Below are 14,825 nucleotides of genomic sequence, written 5' to 3'. Positions count from 1 at the left end.
CCGCAACTCTAAATTATCATGAAATCAATCATTCACGCTTGCGCTGATACATTTGCGCCGACAAATTTGAGCGACGATCCGGGCTTTGATCGAGCCGTACCGTTCCTGATTTGTATCGCGCCTTCAGATCCTCCTTCACGCTTCGACAAGAAGCAAAATATTAAGCAATCGTTCCGACGGAGCTAAATTACTGCAGGATAAAGAACGAATAGGAAATTTGGATTTCGAAACAAAAAAGAGAGGGGTGCAACACGAGGACTTCCCAGGGGGTCACCAATCCAAGTACTACTCTCGCCCAAACACGCTTAATTTCGATGTTCTGATGGGATCCGGTGCATTAGTGCTGGTATGATCGCACCCGCCATATTCCTTTCGCTTTATTCTTTTAAACTACCCCGTCCTGCGAAGCAGTGTTGATTTTCTAGACCGAAATTCATTTTAAGCGTCAATTCAAGCATTTTCCTATTATCCTTTTATTTATTTGCTTTCATATTTTTTTTGTTATTGATTTGCCCCCTGTTTTTTTCCATCATCCCGCAACTCTAAATTATCATGAAATCAATCCTTCACGCTTGCGCTGATACATTTGCGCCGATAAATTTGAGCGACGATCCGGGCTTTGATCGAGCCGTACCGTTCCTGATTTGTCTCGCGCCTTCAGATCCGCCTTCATGCTTCGAGAAAAAGCAAAATATGAAGCAATCGTTCCGAAGGACCTAAATTACTACAGGATAAAGAACGAATAGAAAATTTGAATTTCGAAACTAAAAAGAGAGGGGTGCAACAAGAGGAATTCCCAGGGGGTCACCCTTCCTAGTACTACTCTCGCCCAAGCATGCTTAACTTCGGAGTTCTGATGGGATCCGGTGCATTAGTGCTGGTATGATCACACTCGCCATGTTCCTTTCGCTTTATTCTTTTAAACTACCCCGTCCTGCGAAGCAGTGTGGCTTTTCTAGACCGAAATTCATTTTAAGCGTCAATTCAAGCATTTTCCTATTATCCTTTTATTTATTTGCTTTCATATTTTTTTTTTTGTTATTGATTTGCCCCCTGTTTTTTTCCATCATCCCGCAGCTCTAAATTATCATGAAATCAATCCTTCACGCTTGCGCTGATACATTTGCGCCGACAAATTTGAGCGACGATCCGGGCTTTGATCGAGCCGTACCGTTCCTGATTTGTCTCGCGCCTTCAGATCCTCCTTCACGCTTCGACAAGAAGCAAAATTTTAAGCAATCGTTCCGACGGAGCTAAATTACTACAGGATAAAGAACGAATAGGAAATTTGGATTTCGAAACAAAAAAAAGAGGGGTGCAACAAGAGGAATTCCCAAGGGGTCACCCATCCTAGTACTACTCTCGCCCAAGCATGCTTAACTTCGGAGTTCTGATGGGATCCGGTGCATTAGTGCTGGTATGATCGCACCCGCCATGTTCCTTTCGCTTTATTCTTTTAAACCATCCCGTCCTGCGAAGCAGTGTGGCTTTTCTAGACCGAAATTCATTTTAAGCGTCAATTCAAGCATTTTTCTCTTACCTTTTTGTTTATTTGCTTTCATATTTTTTTTTTGTTATTGATTTGCCCCCTGTTTTTTTCCATCATCCCGCAACTCTAAATTATCATGAAATCAATCCTTCACGCTTGCGCTGATACATTTGCGCCGACAAATTTGAGCGACGATCCGGGCTTTGATCGAACCGTACCGTTCCTGATTTGTCTCGCGCCTTCAGATCCTCCTTCACACTTCGACAAGAAGCAAAATATTAAGCAATCGTTCCGACGGAACTAAATTACTATTGGATAAAGACCGAATAGGAAATTTGGATTTCGAAACAAAAAAGAGAGGGGTGCAACACGAGGACTTCCCAGGGGGTCACCAATCCAAGTACTACTCTCGCCCAAACACGCTTAATTTCGAAGTTCTGATGGGATCCGGTGCATTAGTGCTGGTATGATCGCACCCGCCATATTCCTTTCGCTTTATTCTTTTAAACTACCCCGTCCTGCGAAGCAGTGTGGCTTTTCTAGACCGAAATTCATTTTAAGCGTCAATTCAAGCATTTTCCTATTATCCTTTTATTTATTTGCTTTCATATTTTTTTTTTGTTATTGATTTGCCCCCTTTTTTTTTCCATCATCCCGCAACTCTAAATTATCATGAAATCAATCCTTCACGCTTGCGCTGATACATTTGCGCCGACAAATTTGAGCGACGATCCGGGCTTTGATCGAACCGTACCGTTCCTGATTTGTCTCGCGCCTTCAGATCCTCCTTCACGCTTCGACAAGAAGCAAAATATTAAGCAATCGTTCCGACAGAGCTAAATTACTACATGATAAAGAACGAATAGGAAATTTGGATTTCGAAACAAAAAAGAGAGGGGTGCAACACGAGGACTTCCCAGGGGGTCACCAATCCAAGTACTACTCTCGCCCAAACACGCTTAATTTCGATGTTCTGATGGGATCCGGTGCATTAGTGCTGGTATGATCGCACCCGCCATATTCCTTTCGCTTTATTCTTTTAAACTACCTCGTCCTGCGAAGCAGTGTGGCTTTTCTAGACCAAAATTCATTTTAAGCGTCAATTCAAGCATTTTCCTATTATCCTTTTATTTATTTGCTTTCATAATTTTTTTTATATTGATTTGCCCCCTGTTTTTTTCCATTATCCCGCAACTCTAAATTATCATGAAATCAATCCTTCACGCTTGCGCTGATACATTTGCGCCGACAAATTTGAGCGACGATTCGGGCTTTGATCGAGCCGTACCGTTCCTGATTTGTCTCGCTTCAGATCCGCCTTCATGCTTCGAGAAGAAGCAAAATATAAAGCAATCGTTCCGAAGGACCTAAATTACTACAGGATAAAGAACGAATAGAAAATTTGAATTTCGAAACAAAAAAGAGAGGGGTGCAACAAGAGGACTTCCCAGGGGATCACCCATCCTAGTACTACTCTCGCCCAAGCATGCTTAACTTCGGAGTTCTGATGGGATCCGGTGCATTAGTGCTGGTATGATCGCACCCGCCATGTTCCTTTCGCTTTATTCTTTTAAACTACCCCGTCCTGCGAAGCAGTGTGGCTTTTCTAGACCGAAATTCATTTTAAGCGTCAATTCAAGCATTTTCCTATTATCCTTTTATTTATTTGCTTTCATATTTTTTTTTGTTATTGATTTGCCCCCTGTTTTTTTCCATCATCCCGCAACTCTAAATTATCATGAAATCAATCATTCACGCTTGCGCTGATACATTTGCGCCGACAAATTTGAGCGACGATCCGGGCTTTGATCGAGCCGTACCGTTCCTGATTTGTATCGCGCCTTCAGATCCTCCTTCACGCTTCGACAAGAAGCAAAATATTAAGCAATCGTTCCGACGGAGCTAAATTACTGCAGGATAAAGAACGAATAGGAAATTTGGATTTCGAAACAAAAAAGAGAGGGGTGCAACACGAGGACTTCCCAGGGGGTCACCAATCCAAGTACTACTCTCGCCCAAACACGCTTAATTTCGAAGTTCTGATGGGATCCGGTGCATTAGTGCTGGTATGATCGCACCCGCCATATTCCTTTCGCTTTATTCTTTTAAACTACCCCGTCCTGCGAAGCAGTGTTGATTTTCTAGACCGAAATTCATTTTAAGCGTCAATTCAAGCATTTTCCTATTATCCTTTTATTTATTTGCTTTCATATTTTTTTTGTTATTGATTTGCCCCCTGTTTTTTTCCATCATCCCGCAACTCTAAATTATCATGAAATCAATCCTTCACGCTTGCGCTGATACATTTGCGCCGATAAATTTGAGCGACGATCCGGGCTTTGATCGAGCCGTACCGTTCCTGATTTGTCTCGCGCCTTCAGATCCGCCTTCATGCTTCGAGAAAAAGCAAAATATGAAGCAATCGTTCCGAAGGACCTAAATTACTACAGGATAAAGAACGAATAGAAAATTTGAATTTCGAAACAAAAAAGAGAGGGGTGCAACAAGAGGAATTCCCAGGGGGTCACCCTTCCTAGTACTACTCTCGCCCAAGCATGCTTAACTTCGGAGTTCTGATGGGATCCGGTGCATTAGTGCTGGTATGATCACACTCGCCATGTTCCTTTCGCTTTATTCTTTTAAACTACCCCGTCCTGCGAAGCAGTGTGGCTTTTCTAGACCGAAATTCATTTTAAGCGTCAATTCAAGCATTTTCCTATTATCCTTTTATTTATTTGCTTTCATATTTTTTTTTTTGTTATTGATTTGCCCCCTGTTTTTTTCCATCATCCCGCAGCTCTAAATTATCATGAAATCAATCCTTCACGCTTGCGCTGATACATTTGCGCCGACAAATTTGAGCGACGATCCGGGCTTTGATCGAGCCGTACCGTTCCTGATTTGTCTCGCGCCTTCAGATCCTCCTTCACGCTTCGACAAGAAGCAAAATATTAAGCAATCGTTCCGACGGAGCTAAATTACTACAGGATAAAGAACGAATAGGAAATTTGGATTTCGAAACAAAAAAAAGAGGGGTGCAACAAGAGGAATTCCCAAGGGGTCACCCATCCTAGTACTACTCTCGCCCAAGCATGCTTAACTTCGGAGTTCTGATGGGATCCGGTGCATTAGTGCTGGTATGATCGCACCCGCCATGTTCCTTTCGCTTTATTCTTTTAAACCATCCCGTCCTGCGAAGCAGTGTGGCTTTTCTAGACCGAAATTCATTTTAAGCGTCAATTCAAGCATTTTTCTCTTACCTTTTTGTTTATTTGCTTTCATATTTTTTTTTGTTATTGATTTGCCCCCTGTTTTTTTCCATCATCCCGCAACTCTAAATTATCATGAAATCAATCCTTCACGCTTGCGCTGATACATTTGCGCCGACAAATTTGAGCGACGATCCGGGCTTTGATCGAACCGTACCGTTCCTGATTTGTCTCGCGCCTTCAGATCCTCCTTCACACTTCGACAAGAAGCAAAATATTAAGCAATCGTTCCGACGGAACTAAATTACTATTGGATAAAGACCGAATAGGAAATTTGGATTTCGAAACAAAAAAGAGAGGGGTGCAACACGAGGACTTCCCAGGGGGTCACCAATCCAAGTACTACTCTCGCCCAAACACGCTTAATTTCGAAGTTCTGATGGGATCCGGTGCATTAGTGCTGGTATGATCGCACCCGCCATATTCCTTTCGCTTTATTCTTTTAAACTACCCCGTCCTGCGAAGCAGTGTGGCTTTTCTAGACCGAAATTCATTTTAAGCGTCAATTCAAGCATTTTCCTATTATCCTTTTATTTATTTGCTTTCATATTTTTTTTTTGTTATTGATTTGCCCCCTTTTTTTTTCCATCATCCCGCAACTCTAAATTATCATGAAATCAATCCTTCACGCTTGCGCTGATACATTTGCGCCGACAAATTTGAGCGACGATCCGGGCTTTGATCGAACCGTACCGTTCCTGATTTGTCTCGCGCCTTCAGATCCTCCTTCACGCTTCGACAAGAAGCAAAATATTAAGCAATCGTTCCGACAGAGCTAAATTACTACATGATAAAGAACGAATAGGAAATTTGGATTTCGAAACAAAAAAGAGAGGGGTGCAACACGAGGACTTCCCAGGGGGTCACCAATCCAAGTACTACTCTCGCCCAAACACGCTTAATTTCGATGTTCTGATGGGATCCGGTGCATTAGTGCTGGTATGATCGCACCCGCCATATTCCTTTCGCTTTATTCTTTTAAACTACCTCGTCCTGCGAAGCAGTGTGGCTTTTCTAGACCAAAATTCATTTTAAGCGTCAATTCAAGCATTTTCCTATTATCCTTTTATTTATTTGCTTTCATAATTTTTTTTATATTGATTTGCCCCCTGTTTTTTTCCATTATCCCGCAACTCTAAATTATCATGAAATCAATCCTTCACGCTTGCGCTGATACATTTGCGCCGACAAATTTGAGCGACGATTCGGGCTTTGATCGAGCCGTACCGTTCCTGATTTGTCTCGCTTCAGATCCGCCTTCATGCTTCGAGAAGAAGCAAAATATAAAGCAATCGTTCCGAAGGACCTAAATTACTACAGGATAAAGAACGAATAGAAAATTTGAATTTCGAAACAAAAAAGAGAGGGGTGCAACAAGAGGACTTCCCAGGGGATCACCCATCCTAGTACTACTCTCGCCCAAGCATGCTTAACTTCGGAGTTCTGATGGGATCCGGTGCATTAGTGCTGGTATGATCGCACCCGCCATGTTCCTTTCGCTTTATTCTTTTAAACTACCCCGTCCTGCGAAGCAGTGTGGCTTTTCTAGACCGAAATTCATTTTAAGCGTCAATTCAAGCATTTTCCTATTATCCTTTTATTTATTTGCTTTCATATTTTTTTTTGTTATTGATTTGCCCCCTGTTTTTTTCCATCATCCCGCAACTCTAAATTATCATGAAATCAATCATTCACGCTTGCGCTGATACATTTGCGCCGACAAATTTGAGCGACGATCCGGGCTTTGATCGAGCCGTACCGTTCCTGATTTGTATCGCGCCTTCAGATCCTCCTTCACGCTTCGACAAGAAGCAAAATATTAAGCAATCGTTCCGACGGAGCTAAATTACTGCAGGATAAAGAACGAATAGGAAATTTGGATTTCGAAACAAAAAAGAGAGGGGTGCAACACGAGGACTTCCCAGGGGGTCACCAATCCAAGTACTACTCTCGCCCAAACACGCTTAATTTCGAAGTTCTGATGGGATCCGGTGCATTAGTGCTGGTATGATCGCACCCGCCATATTCCTTTCGCTTTATTCTTTTAAACTACCCCGTCCTGCGAAGCAGTGTTGATTTTCTAGACCGAAATTCATTTTAAGCGTCAATTCAAGCATTTTCCTATTATCCTTTTATTTATTTGCTTTCATATTTTTTTTGTTATTGATTTGCCCCCTGTTTTTTTCCATCATCCCGCAACTCTAAATTATCATGAAATCAATCATTCACGCTTGCGCTGATACATTTGCGCCGACAAATTTGAGCGACGATCCGGGCTTTGATCGAGCCGTACCGTTCCTGATTTGTATCGCGCCTTCAGATCCTCCTTCACGCTTCGACAAGAAGCAAAATATTAAGCAATCGTTCCGACGGAGCTAAATTACTGCAGGATAAAGAACGAATAGGAAATTTGGATTTCGAAACAAAAAAGAGAGGGGTGCAACACGAGGACTTCCCAGGGGGTCACCAATCCAAGTACTACTCTCGCCCAAACACGCTTAATTTCGAAGTTCTGATGGGATCCGGTGCATTAGTGCTGGTATGATCGCACCCGCCATATTCCTTTCGCTTTATTCTTTTAAACTACCCCGTCCTGCGAAGCAGTGTGGCTTTTCTAGACCGAAATTCATTTTAAGCGTCAATTCAAGCATTTTCCTATTATCCTTTTATTTATTTGCTTTCATAATTTTTTTTATATTGATTTGCCCCCTGTTTTTTTCCATCATCCCGCAACTCTAAATTATCATGAAATCAATCCTTCACGCTTGCGCTGATACATTTGCGCCGACAAATTTGAGCGACGATTCGGGCTTTGATCGAGCCGTACCGTTCCTGATTTGTCTCGCTTCAGATCCGCCTTCATGCTTCGAGAAGAAGCAAAATATAAAGCAATCGTTCCGAAGGACCTAAATTACTACAGGATAAAGAACGAATAGGAAATTTGGATTTCGAAACAAAAAAGAGAGGGGTGCAACACGAGGACTTCCCAGGGGGTCACCAATCCAAGTACTACTCTCGCCCAAACACGCTTAATTTCGATGTTCTGATGGGATCCGGTGCATTAGTGCTGGTATGATCGCACCCGCCATATTCCTTTCGCTTTATTCTTTTAAACTACCCCGTCCTGCGAAGCAGTGTGGCTTTTCTAGACCGAAATTCATTTTAAGCGTCAATTCAAGCATTTTCCTATTATCCGTTTATTTATTTGCTTTCATATTTTTTTTTTGTTATTGATTTGCCCCCTGTTTTTTTCCATCATCCCGCAACTCTAAATTATCATGAAATCAATCCATCACGCTTGCGCTGATACATTTGCGCCGACAAATTTGAGCGACGATCCGGGCTTTGATCGAGCCGTACCGTTCCTGATTTGTCTCGCGCCTTCAGATCCTCCTTCACGCTTCGACAAGAAGCAAAATATTAAGCAATCGTTCCGACGGAGCTAAATTACTACAGGATAAAGAACGAATAGGAAATTTGGATTTCGAAACAAAAAAAAGAGGGGTGTAACACGAGGACTTCCCAGGGGGTCACCAATCCAAGTACTACTCTCGCCCAAGCATGCTTAACTTCGGAGTTCTGATGGGATCCGGTGCATTAGTGCTGGTATGATCACACCCGCCATGTTCCTTTCGCTTTATTCTTTTAAACTACCCCGTCCTGCGAAGCAGTGTGGCTTTTCTAGACCGAAATTCATTTTAAGCGTCAATTCAAGCATTTTCCTATTATCCTTTTATTTATTTGCTTTCATATTTTTTTTTGTTATTGATTTGCCCCCTGTTTTTTTCCATAATCCCGCAACTCTAAATTATCATGAAATCAATCCTTCACGCTTGCGCTGATACATTTGCGCCGACAAATTTGAGCGACGATCCGGGCTTTGATCGAGCCGTACCGTTCCTGATTTGTCTCGCGCCTTCAGATCCTCCTTCACGCTTCGACAAGAAGCAAAATATTAAGCAATCGTTCCGACGGAGCTAAATTACTACAGGATAAAGAACGAATAGGAAATTTGGATTTCGAAACAAAAAAGAGAGGGGTGCAACAAGAGGAATTCCCAGGGGGTCACCCATCCTAATACTGCTCACGCCCAAGCACGCTTAACTTCGGAGTTCTGATGGGATACGGTGCATTAGTGCTGGTATGATCGCACCCACAACGTTCCTTTCGCTTTATTCTTTTAAACTACCCCGTCCTGCGAAGCAGTGTGGCTTTTCTAGACCGAAATTCATTTTAAGCGTCAATTCAAGCATTTTTCTCTTACCCTTTTGTTTATTTGCTTTCATATTTTTTTTTGTTATTGATTTGCCCCCTGTTTTTTTCCATCATCCCGCAATTCTAAATTATCATGAAATCAATCCTTCATGCTTGCGCTGATACATTTGCGCCGACAAATTTGAGCGACGATCCGGGCTTTGATCGAACCGTACCGTTCCTGATTTGTCTCGCGCCTTCAGATCCTCCTTCACGCTTCGACAAGAAGCAAAATATTAAGCAATCGTTCCGACGGAGCTAAATTACTACTGGATAAAGAACGAATAGTATATTTGGATTTCGAAACAAAAAAGAGAGGGGTGCAACACGAGGACTTCCCAGGGGGTCACCAATCCAAGTACTACTCTCGCCCAAACACGCTTAATTTCGAAGTTCTGATGGGATCCGGTGCATTAGTGCTGGTATGATCGCACCCGCCATGTTCCTTTCGCTTTATTCTTTTAAACCATCCCGTCCTGCGAAGCAGTGTGGCTTTTCTAGACCGAAATTCATTTTAAGCGTCAATTCAAGCATTTTTCTCTTACCCTTTTGTTTATTTGCTTTCATATTTTTTTTTGTTATTGATTTGCCCCCTGTTTTTTTCCATCATCCCGCAACTCTAAATTATCATGAAATCAATCCTTCATGCTTGCGCTGATACATTTGCGCCGACAAATTTGAGCGACGATCCGGGCTTTGATCGAACCGTACCGTTCCTGATTTGTCTCGCGCCTTCAGATCCTCCTTCACGCTTCGACAAGAAGCAAAATATTAAGCAATCGTTCCGACGGAGCTAAATTACTACTGGATAAAGAACGAATAGGAAATTTGGATTTCGAAACAAAAAAGAGAGGGGTGCAACACGAGGACTTCCCAGGGGGTCACCAATCCAAGTACTACTCTCGCCCAAACACGCTTAATTTCGAAGTTCTGATGGGATCCGGTGCATTAGTGCTGGTATGATCGCACCCGCCATATTCCTTTCGCTTTATTCTTTTAAACTACCCCGTCCTGCGAAGCAGTGTGGCTTTTGTAGACCGAAATTCATTTTAAGCGTCAATTCAAGCATTTTCCTATTATCCTTTTATTTATTTGCTTTCATATTTTTTTTTTGTTATTGATTTGCCCCCTGTTTTTTTCCATCATCCCGCAACTCTAAATTATCATGAAATCAATCCTTCACGCTTGCGCTGATACATTTGCGCCGACAAATTTGAGCGACGATCCGGGCTTTGATCGAGCCGTACCGTTCCTGATTTGTCTCGCGCCTTCAGATCCTCCTTCACGCTTCGACAAGAAGCAAAATATTAAGCAATCGTTCTGACGGAGCTAAATTACTACAGGATAAAGAACGAATAGGAAATTTGGATTTCGAAACAAAAAAGAGAGGGGTGCAACACGAGGACTTCCCAGGGGGTCACCAATCCAAGTACTACTCTCGCCCAAACACGCTTAATTTCGATGTTCTGATGGGATCCGGTGCATTAGTGCTGGTATGATCGCACCCGCCATATTCCTTTCGCTTTATTCTTTTAAACTACCCCGTCCTGCGAAGCAGTGTGGCTTTTCTAGACCGAAATTCATTTTAAGCGTCAATTCAAGCATTTTCCTATTATCCTTTTATTTATTTGCTTTCATATTTTTTTTTTGTTATTGATTTGCCCCCTGTTTTTTTCCATCATCCCGCAACTCTAAATTATCATGAAATCAATCCATCACGCTTGCGCTGATACATTTGCGCCGACAAATTTGAGCGACGATCCGGGCTTTGATCGAGCCGTACCGTTCCTGATTTGTCTCGCGCCTTCAGATCCTCCTTCACGCTTCGACAAGAAGCAAAATATTAAGCAATCGTTCCGACGGAGCTAAATTACTACAGGATAAAGAATGAATAGGAAATTTGGATTTCGAAACAAAAAAGAGAGGGGTGTAACACGAGGACTTCCCAGGGGGTCACCAATCCAAGTACTACTCTCGCCCAAGCATGCTTAACTTCGGAGTTCTGATGGGATCCGGTGCATTAGTGCTGGTATGATCACACCCGCCATGTTCCTTTCGCTTTATTCTTTTAAACTACCCCGTCCTGCGAAGCAGTGTGGCTTTTCTAGACCGAAATTCATTTTAAGCGTCAATTCAAGCATTTTCCTATTATCCTTTTATTTATTTGCTTTCATATTTTTTTTTGTTATTGATTTGCCCCCTGTTTTTTTCCATCATCCCGCAACTCTAAATTATCATGAAATCAATCCTTCACGCTTGCGCTGATACATTTGCGCCGACAAATTTGAGAGACGATCCGGGCTTTGATCGAGCCGTACCGTTCCTGATTTGTCTCGCGCCTTCAGATCCTCCTTCACGCTTCGACAAGAAGCAAAATATTAAGCAATCGTTCCGACGGAGCTAAATTACTACAGGATAAAGAACGAATAGGAAATTTGGATTTCGAAACAAAAAAGAGAGGGGTGTAACACGAGGACTTCCCAGGGGGTCACCAATCCAAGTACTACTCTCGCCCAAGCATGCTTAACTTCGGAGTTCTGATGGGATCCGGTGCATTAGTGCTGGTATGATCACACCCGCCATGTTCCTTTCGCTTTATTCTTTTAAACTACCCCGTCCTGCGAAGCAGTGTGACTTTTCTAGACCGAAATTCATTTTAAGCGTCAATTCAAGCATTTTTCTCTTACCCTTTTGTTTATTTGCTTTCATATTTTTTTTTGTTATTGATTTGCCCCCTGTTTTTTTCCATCATCCCGCAATTCTAAATTATCATGAAATCAATCCTTCATGCTTGCGCTGATACATTTGCGCCGACAAATTTGAGCGACGATCCGGGCTTTGATCGAACCGTACCGTTCCTGATTTGTCTCGCGCCTTCAGATCCTCCTTCACGCTTCGACAAGAAGCAAAATATTAAGCAATCGTTCCGACGGAGCTAAATTACTACTGGATAAAGAACGAATAGTATATTTGGATTTCGAAACAAAAAAGAGAGGGGTGCAACACGAGGACTTCCCAGGGGGTCACCAATCCAAGTACTACTCTCGCCCAAACACGCTTAATTTCGAAGTTCTGATGGGATCCGGTGCATTAGTGCTGGTATGATCGCACCCGCCATGTTCCTTTCGCTTTATTCTTTTAAACCATCCCGTCCTGCGAAGCAGTGTGGCTTTTCTAGACCGAAATTCATTTTAAGCGTCAATTCAAGCATTTTTCTCTTACCCTTTTGTTTATTTGCTTTCATATTTTTTTTTGTTATTGATTTGCCCCCTGTTTTTTTCCATCATCCCGCAACTCTAAATTATCATGAAATCAATCCATCACGCTTGCGCTGATACATTTGCGCCGACAAATTTGAGCGACGATCCGGGCTTTGATCGAGCCGTACCGTTCCTGATTTGTCTCGCGCCTTCAGATCCTCCTTCACGCTTCGACAAGAAGCAAAATATTAAGCAATCGTTCCGACGGAGCTAAATTACTACAGGATAAAGAACGAATAGGAAATTTGGATTTCGAAACAAAAAAAAAGAGGGGTGCAACAAGAGGAATTCCCAGGGGGTCACCCATCCTAGTACTACTGTCGCCCAAGCATGCTTCACTTCGGAGTTCTGATGGGATCCGGTGCATTAGTGCTGGTATGATCGCACCCGCCATGTTCCTTTCGCTTTATTCTTTTAAACCATCCCGTCCTGCGAAGCAGTGTGGCTTTTCTAGACCGAAATTCATTTTAAGCGTCAATTCAAGCATTTTTCTCTTACCCTTTTGTTTATTTGCTTTCATATTTTTTTTTGTTATTGATTTGCCCCCTGTTTTTTTCCATCATCCCGCAACTCTAAATTATCATGAAATCAATCCTTCATGCTTGCGCTGATACATTTGCACCGACAAATTTGAGCGACGATCCGGGCTTTGATCGAACCGTACCGTTCCTGATTTGTCTCGCGCCTTCAGATCCTCCTTCACGCTTCGACAAGAAGCAAAATATTAAGCAATCGTTCCGACGGAGCTAAATTACTACTGGATAAAGAACGAATAGGAAATTTGGATTTCGAAACAAAAAAGAGAGGGGTGCAACACGAGGACTTCCCAGGGGGTCACCAATCCAAGTACTACTCTCGCCCAAACACGCTTAATTTCGAAGTTCTGATGGGATCCGGTGCATTAGTGCTGGTATAATCGCACCCGTCATATTCCTTTCGCTTTATTCTTTTAAACTACCCCGTCCTGCGAAGCAGTGTGGCTTTTCTAGACCGAAATTCATTTTAAGCGTCAATTCAAGCATTTTCCTATTATCCTTTTATTTATTTGCTTTCATATTTTTTTTTTGTTATAGATTTGCCCCCTGTTTTTTTCCATCATCCCGCAACTCTAAATTATCATGAAATCAATCCTTCACGCATGCGCTGATACATTTGCGCCGACAAATTTGAGCGACGATCCGGGCTTTGATCGAGCCGTACCGTTCCTGATTTGTCTCGCGCCTTCAGATCCTCCTTCACGCTTCGACAAGAAGCAAAATATTAAGCAATCGTTCCGACGGAGCAAAATTACTACAGGATAAAGAACGAATAGGAAATTTGGATTTCGAAACAAAAAATAGAGGGGTGTAACACGAGGACTTCCCAGGGGGTCACCAATCCAAGTACTACTCTCGCCCAAGCATGCTTAACTTCGGAGTTCTGATGGGATCCGGTGCATTAGTGCTGGTATGATCACACCCGCCATGTTCCTTTCGCTTTATTCTTTTAAACTACCCCGTCCTGCGAAGCAGTGTGGCTTTTCTAGACCGAAATTCATTTTAAGCGTCAATTCAAGCATTTTCCTATTATCCTTTTATTTATTTGCTTTCATATTTTTTTTTGTTATTGATTTGCCCCCTGTTTTTTTCCATCATCCCGCAACTCTAAATTATCATGAAATCAATCCTTCACGCTTGCGCTGATACATTTGCGCCGACAAATTTGAGCGACGATCCGGGCTTTGATCGAGCCGTACCGTTCCTGATTTGTCTCGCGCCTTCAGATCCTCCTTCACGCTTCGACAAGAAGCAAAATATTAAGCAATCGTTCCGACGGAGCTAAATTACTACAGGATAAAGAACGAATAGGAAATTTGGATTTCGAAACAAAAAAAAGAGGGGTGCAACAAGAGGAATTCCCAGGGGGTCACCCATCCTAGTACTACTGTCGCCCAAGCATGCTTAACTTCGGAGTTCTGATGGGATCCGGTGCATTAGTGCTGGTATGATCGCACCCGCCATGTTCCTTTCACTTTATTCTTTTAAACCATCCCGTCCTGCGAAGCAGTGTGGCTTTTCTAGACCGAAATTCATTTTAAGCGTCAATTCAAGCATTTTTCTCTTACCCTTTTGTTTATTTGCTTTCATATTTTTTTTTGTTATTGATTTGCCCCCTGTTTTTTTCCATCATCCCGCAACTCTAAATTATCAAGAAATCAATCCTTCATGCTTGCGCTGATACATTTGCGCCGACAAATTTGAGCGACGATCCGGGCTTTGATTGATCCGTACCGTTCCTGATTTGTCTCGCGCCTTCAGATCCTCCTTCACGCTTCGACAAGAAGCAAAATATTAAGCAATCGTTCCGACGGAGCTAAATTACTACTGGATAAAGAACGAATAGGAAATTTGGATTTCGAAACAAAAAAGAGAGGGGTGCAACACGAGGACTTCCCAGGGGGTCACCAATCCAAGTACTACTCTCGCCCAAACACGCTTAATTTCGAAGTTCTGATGGGATCCGGTGCATTAGTGCTGGTATGATCGCACCCGCCATATTTCTTTCGCTTTATTC

At 42.5% G+C, this 14,825-nt stretch overlaps 28 non-coding genes across 28 annotated transcripts; all 28 read right to left on the bottom strand.

Annotated features, from left to right (window-relative positions):
• Positions 1-241: 241 nt before the first annotated feature.
• Positions 242-360, bottom strand: LOC140024507 (5S ribosomal RNA). The gene has a single exon (XR_011828480.1). It is a non-coding gene; the product is annotated as a 5S ribosomal RNA (ribosomal RNA).
• Positions 361-775: 415 nt separating this feature from the next.
• Positions 776-894, bottom strand: LOC140022006 (5S ribosomal RNA). The gene has a single exon (XR_011825988.1). It is a non-coding gene; the product is annotated as a 5S ribosomal RNA (ribosomal RNA).
• A 418-nt stretch (positions 895-1,312) lies between these two features.
• Positions 1,313-1,431, bottom strand: LOC140032086 (5S ribosomal RNA). The gene has a single exon (XR_011836012.1). It is a non-coding gene; the product is annotated as a 5S ribosomal RNA (ribosomal RNA).
• A 417-nt stretch (positions 1,432-1,848) lies between these two features.
• LOC140022140 (5S ribosomal RNA) lies at positions 1,849-1,967 on the bottom strand. Its single transcript, XR_011826122.1, has one exon. It is a non-coding gene; the product is annotated as a 5S ribosomal RNA (ribosomal RNA).
• A 417-nt stretch (positions 1,968-2,384) lies between these two features.
• Positions 2,385-2,503, bottom strand: LOC140024505 (5S ribosomal RNA). The gene has a single exon (XR_011828479.1). It is a non-coding gene; the product is annotated as a 5S ribosomal RNA (ribosomal RNA).
• Positions 2,504-2,915: 412 nt separating this feature from the next.
• LOC140032279 (5S ribosomal RNA) lies at positions 2,916-3,034 on the bottom strand. The gene has a single exon (XR_011836204.1). It is a non-coding gene; the product is annotated as a 5S ribosomal RNA (ribosomal RNA).
• Positions 3,035-3,450: 416 nt separating this feature from the next.
• LOC140022139 (5S ribosomal RNA) lies at positions 3,451-3,569 on the bottom strand. The gene has a single exon (XR_011826121.1). It is a non-coding gene; the product is annotated as a 5S ribosomal RNA (ribosomal RNA).
• Positions 3,570-3,984: 415 nt separating this feature from the next.
• On the bottom strand, positions 3,985-4,103 carry LOC140022005 (5S ribosomal RNA). The gene has a single exon (XR_011825987.1). It is a non-coding gene; the product is annotated as a 5S ribosomal RNA (ribosomal RNA).
• A 418-nt stretch (positions 4,104-4,521) lies between these two features.
• Positions 4,522-4,640, bottom strand: LOC140032084 (5S ribosomal RNA). Its single transcript, XR_011836010.1, has one exon. It is a non-coding gene; the product is annotated as a 5S ribosomal RNA (ribosomal RNA).
• A 416-nt stretch (positions 4,641-5,056) lies between these two features.
• On the bottom strand, positions 5,057-5,175 carry LOC140022138 (5S ribosomal RNA). The gene has a single exon (XR_011826120.1). It is a non-coding gene; the product is annotated as a 5S ribosomal RNA (ribosomal RNA).
• A 417-nt stretch (positions 5,176-5,592) lies between these two features.
• On the bottom strand, positions 5,593-5,711 carry LOC140024504 (5S ribosomal RNA). Its single transcript, XR_011828478.1, has one exon. It is a non-coding gene; the product is annotated as a 5S ribosomal RNA (ribosomal RNA).
• Positions 5,712-6,123: 412 nt separating this feature from the next.
• LOC140032278 (5S ribosomal RNA) lies at positions 6,124-6,242 on the bottom strand. The gene has a single exon (XR_011836203.1). It is a non-coding gene; the product is annotated as a 5S ribosomal RNA (ribosomal RNA).
• A 416-nt stretch (positions 6,243-6,658) lies between these two features.
• LOC140022137 (5S ribosomal RNA) lies at positions 6,659-6,777 on the bottom strand. Its single transcript, XR_011826119.1, has one exon. It is a non-coding gene; the product is annotated as a 5S ribosomal RNA (ribosomal RNA).
• Positions 6,778-7,192: 415 nt separating this feature from the next.
• Positions 7,193-7,311, bottom strand: LOC140022136 (5S ribosomal RNA). The gene has a single exon (XR_011826118.1). It is a non-coding gene; the product is annotated as a 5S ribosomal RNA (ribosomal RNA).
• A 412-nt stretch (positions 7,312-7,723) lies between these two features.
• On the bottom strand, positions 7,724-7,842 carry LOC140024502 (5S ribosomal RNA). Its single transcript, XR_011828476.1, has one exon. It is a non-coding gene; the product is annotated as a 5S ribosomal RNA (ribosomal RNA).
• A 417-nt stretch (positions 7,843-8,259) lies between these two features.
• Positions 8,260-8,378, bottom strand: LOC140032243 (5S ribosomal RNA). Its single transcript, XR_011836168.1, has one exon. It is a non-coding gene; the product is annotated as a 5S ribosomal RNA (ribosomal RNA).
• A 416-nt stretch (positions 8,379-8,794) lies between these two features.
• LOC140023391 (5S ribosomal RNA) lies at positions 8,795-8,913 on the bottom strand. Its single transcript, XR_011827360.1, has one exon. It is a non-coding gene; the product is annotated as a 5S ribosomal RNA (ribosomal RNA).
• Positions 8,914-9,329: 416 nt separating this feature from the next.
• Positions 9,330-9,448, bottom strand: LOC140022135 (5S ribosomal RNA). Its single transcript, XR_011826117.1, has one exon. It is a non-coding gene; the product is annotated as a 5S ribosomal RNA (ribosomal RNA).
• A 416-nt stretch (positions 9,449-9,864) lies between these two features.
• Positions 9,865-9,983, bottom strand: LOC140022134 (5S ribosomal RNA). The gene has a single exon (XR_011826116.1). It is a non-coding gene; the product is annotated as a 5S ribosomal RNA (ribosomal RNA).
• A 417-nt stretch (positions 9,984-10,400) lies between these two features.
• LOC140024501 (5S ribosomal RNA) lies at positions 10,401-10,519 on the bottom strand. Its single transcript, XR_011828475.1, has one exon. It is a non-coding gene; the product is annotated as a 5S ribosomal RNA (ribosomal RNA).
• Positions 10,520-10,936: 417 nt separating this feature from the next.
• On the bottom strand, positions 10,937-11,055 carry LOC140032241 (5S ribosomal RNA). The gene has a single exon (XR_011836166.1). It is a non-coding gene; the product is annotated as a 5S ribosomal RNA (ribosomal RNA).
• Positions 11,056-11,471: 416 nt separating this feature from the next.
• Positions 11,472-11,590, bottom strand: LOC140032240 (5S ribosomal RNA). Its single transcript, XR_011836165.1, has one exon. It is a non-coding gene; the product is annotated as a 5S ribosomal RNA (ribosomal RNA).
• A 416-nt stretch (positions 11,591-12,006) lies between these two features.
• LOC140022132 (5S ribosomal RNA) lies at positions 12,007-12,125 on the bottom strand. The gene has a single exon (XR_011826114.1). It is a non-coding gene; the product is annotated as a 5S ribosomal RNA (ribosomal RNA).
• A 417-nt stretch (positions 12,126-12,542) lies between these two features.
• On the bottom strand, positions 12,543-12,661 carry LOC140023605 (5S ribosomal RNA). The gene has a single exon (XR_011827574.1). It is a non-coding gene; the product is annotated as a 5S ribosomal RNA (ribosomal RNA).
• Positions 12,662-13,077: 416 nt separating this feature from the next.
• Positions 13,078-13,196, bottom strand: LOC140023725 (5S ribosomal RNA). The gene has a single exon (XR_011827692.1). It is a non-coding gene; the product is annotated as a 5S ribosomal RNA (ribosomal RNA).
• A 417-nt stretch (positions 13,197-13,613) lies between these two features.
• LOC140032239 (5S ribosomal RNA) lies at positions 13,614-13,732 on the bottom strand. Its single transcript, XR_011836164.1, has one exon. It is a non-coding gene; the product is annotated as a 5S ribosomal RNA (ribosomal RNA).
• A 416-nt stretch (positions 13,733-14,148) lies between these two features.
• LOC140021943 (5S ribosomal RNA) lies at positions 14,149-14,267 on the bottom strand. The gene has a single exon (XR_011825925.1). It is a non-coding gene; the product is annotated as a 5S ribosomal RNA (ribosomal RNA).
• A 416-nt stretch (positions 14,268-14,683) lies between these two features.
• LOC140022131 (5S ribosomal RNA) lies at positions 14,684-14,802 on the bottom strand. The gene has a single exon (XR_011826113.1). It is a non-coding gene; the product is annotated as a 5S ribosomal RNA (ribosomal RNA).
• Between the last annotated feature and the right edge of the window lie 23 nt (positions 14,803-14,825).

The sequence above is a fragment of the Coffea arabica genome, chromosome 11e (genome assembly GCF_036785885.1).
Source record: "Coffea arabica cultivar ET-39 chromosome 11e, Coffea Arabica ET-39 HiFi, whole genome shotgun sequence".
NCBI classification, from domain to species: domain Eukaryota; kingdom Viridiplantae; phylum Streptophyta; class Magnoliopsida; order Gentianales; family Rubiaceae; genus Coffea; species Coffea arabica.
This window is presented reverse-complemented; position numbering and strand designations above follow the sequence as displayed.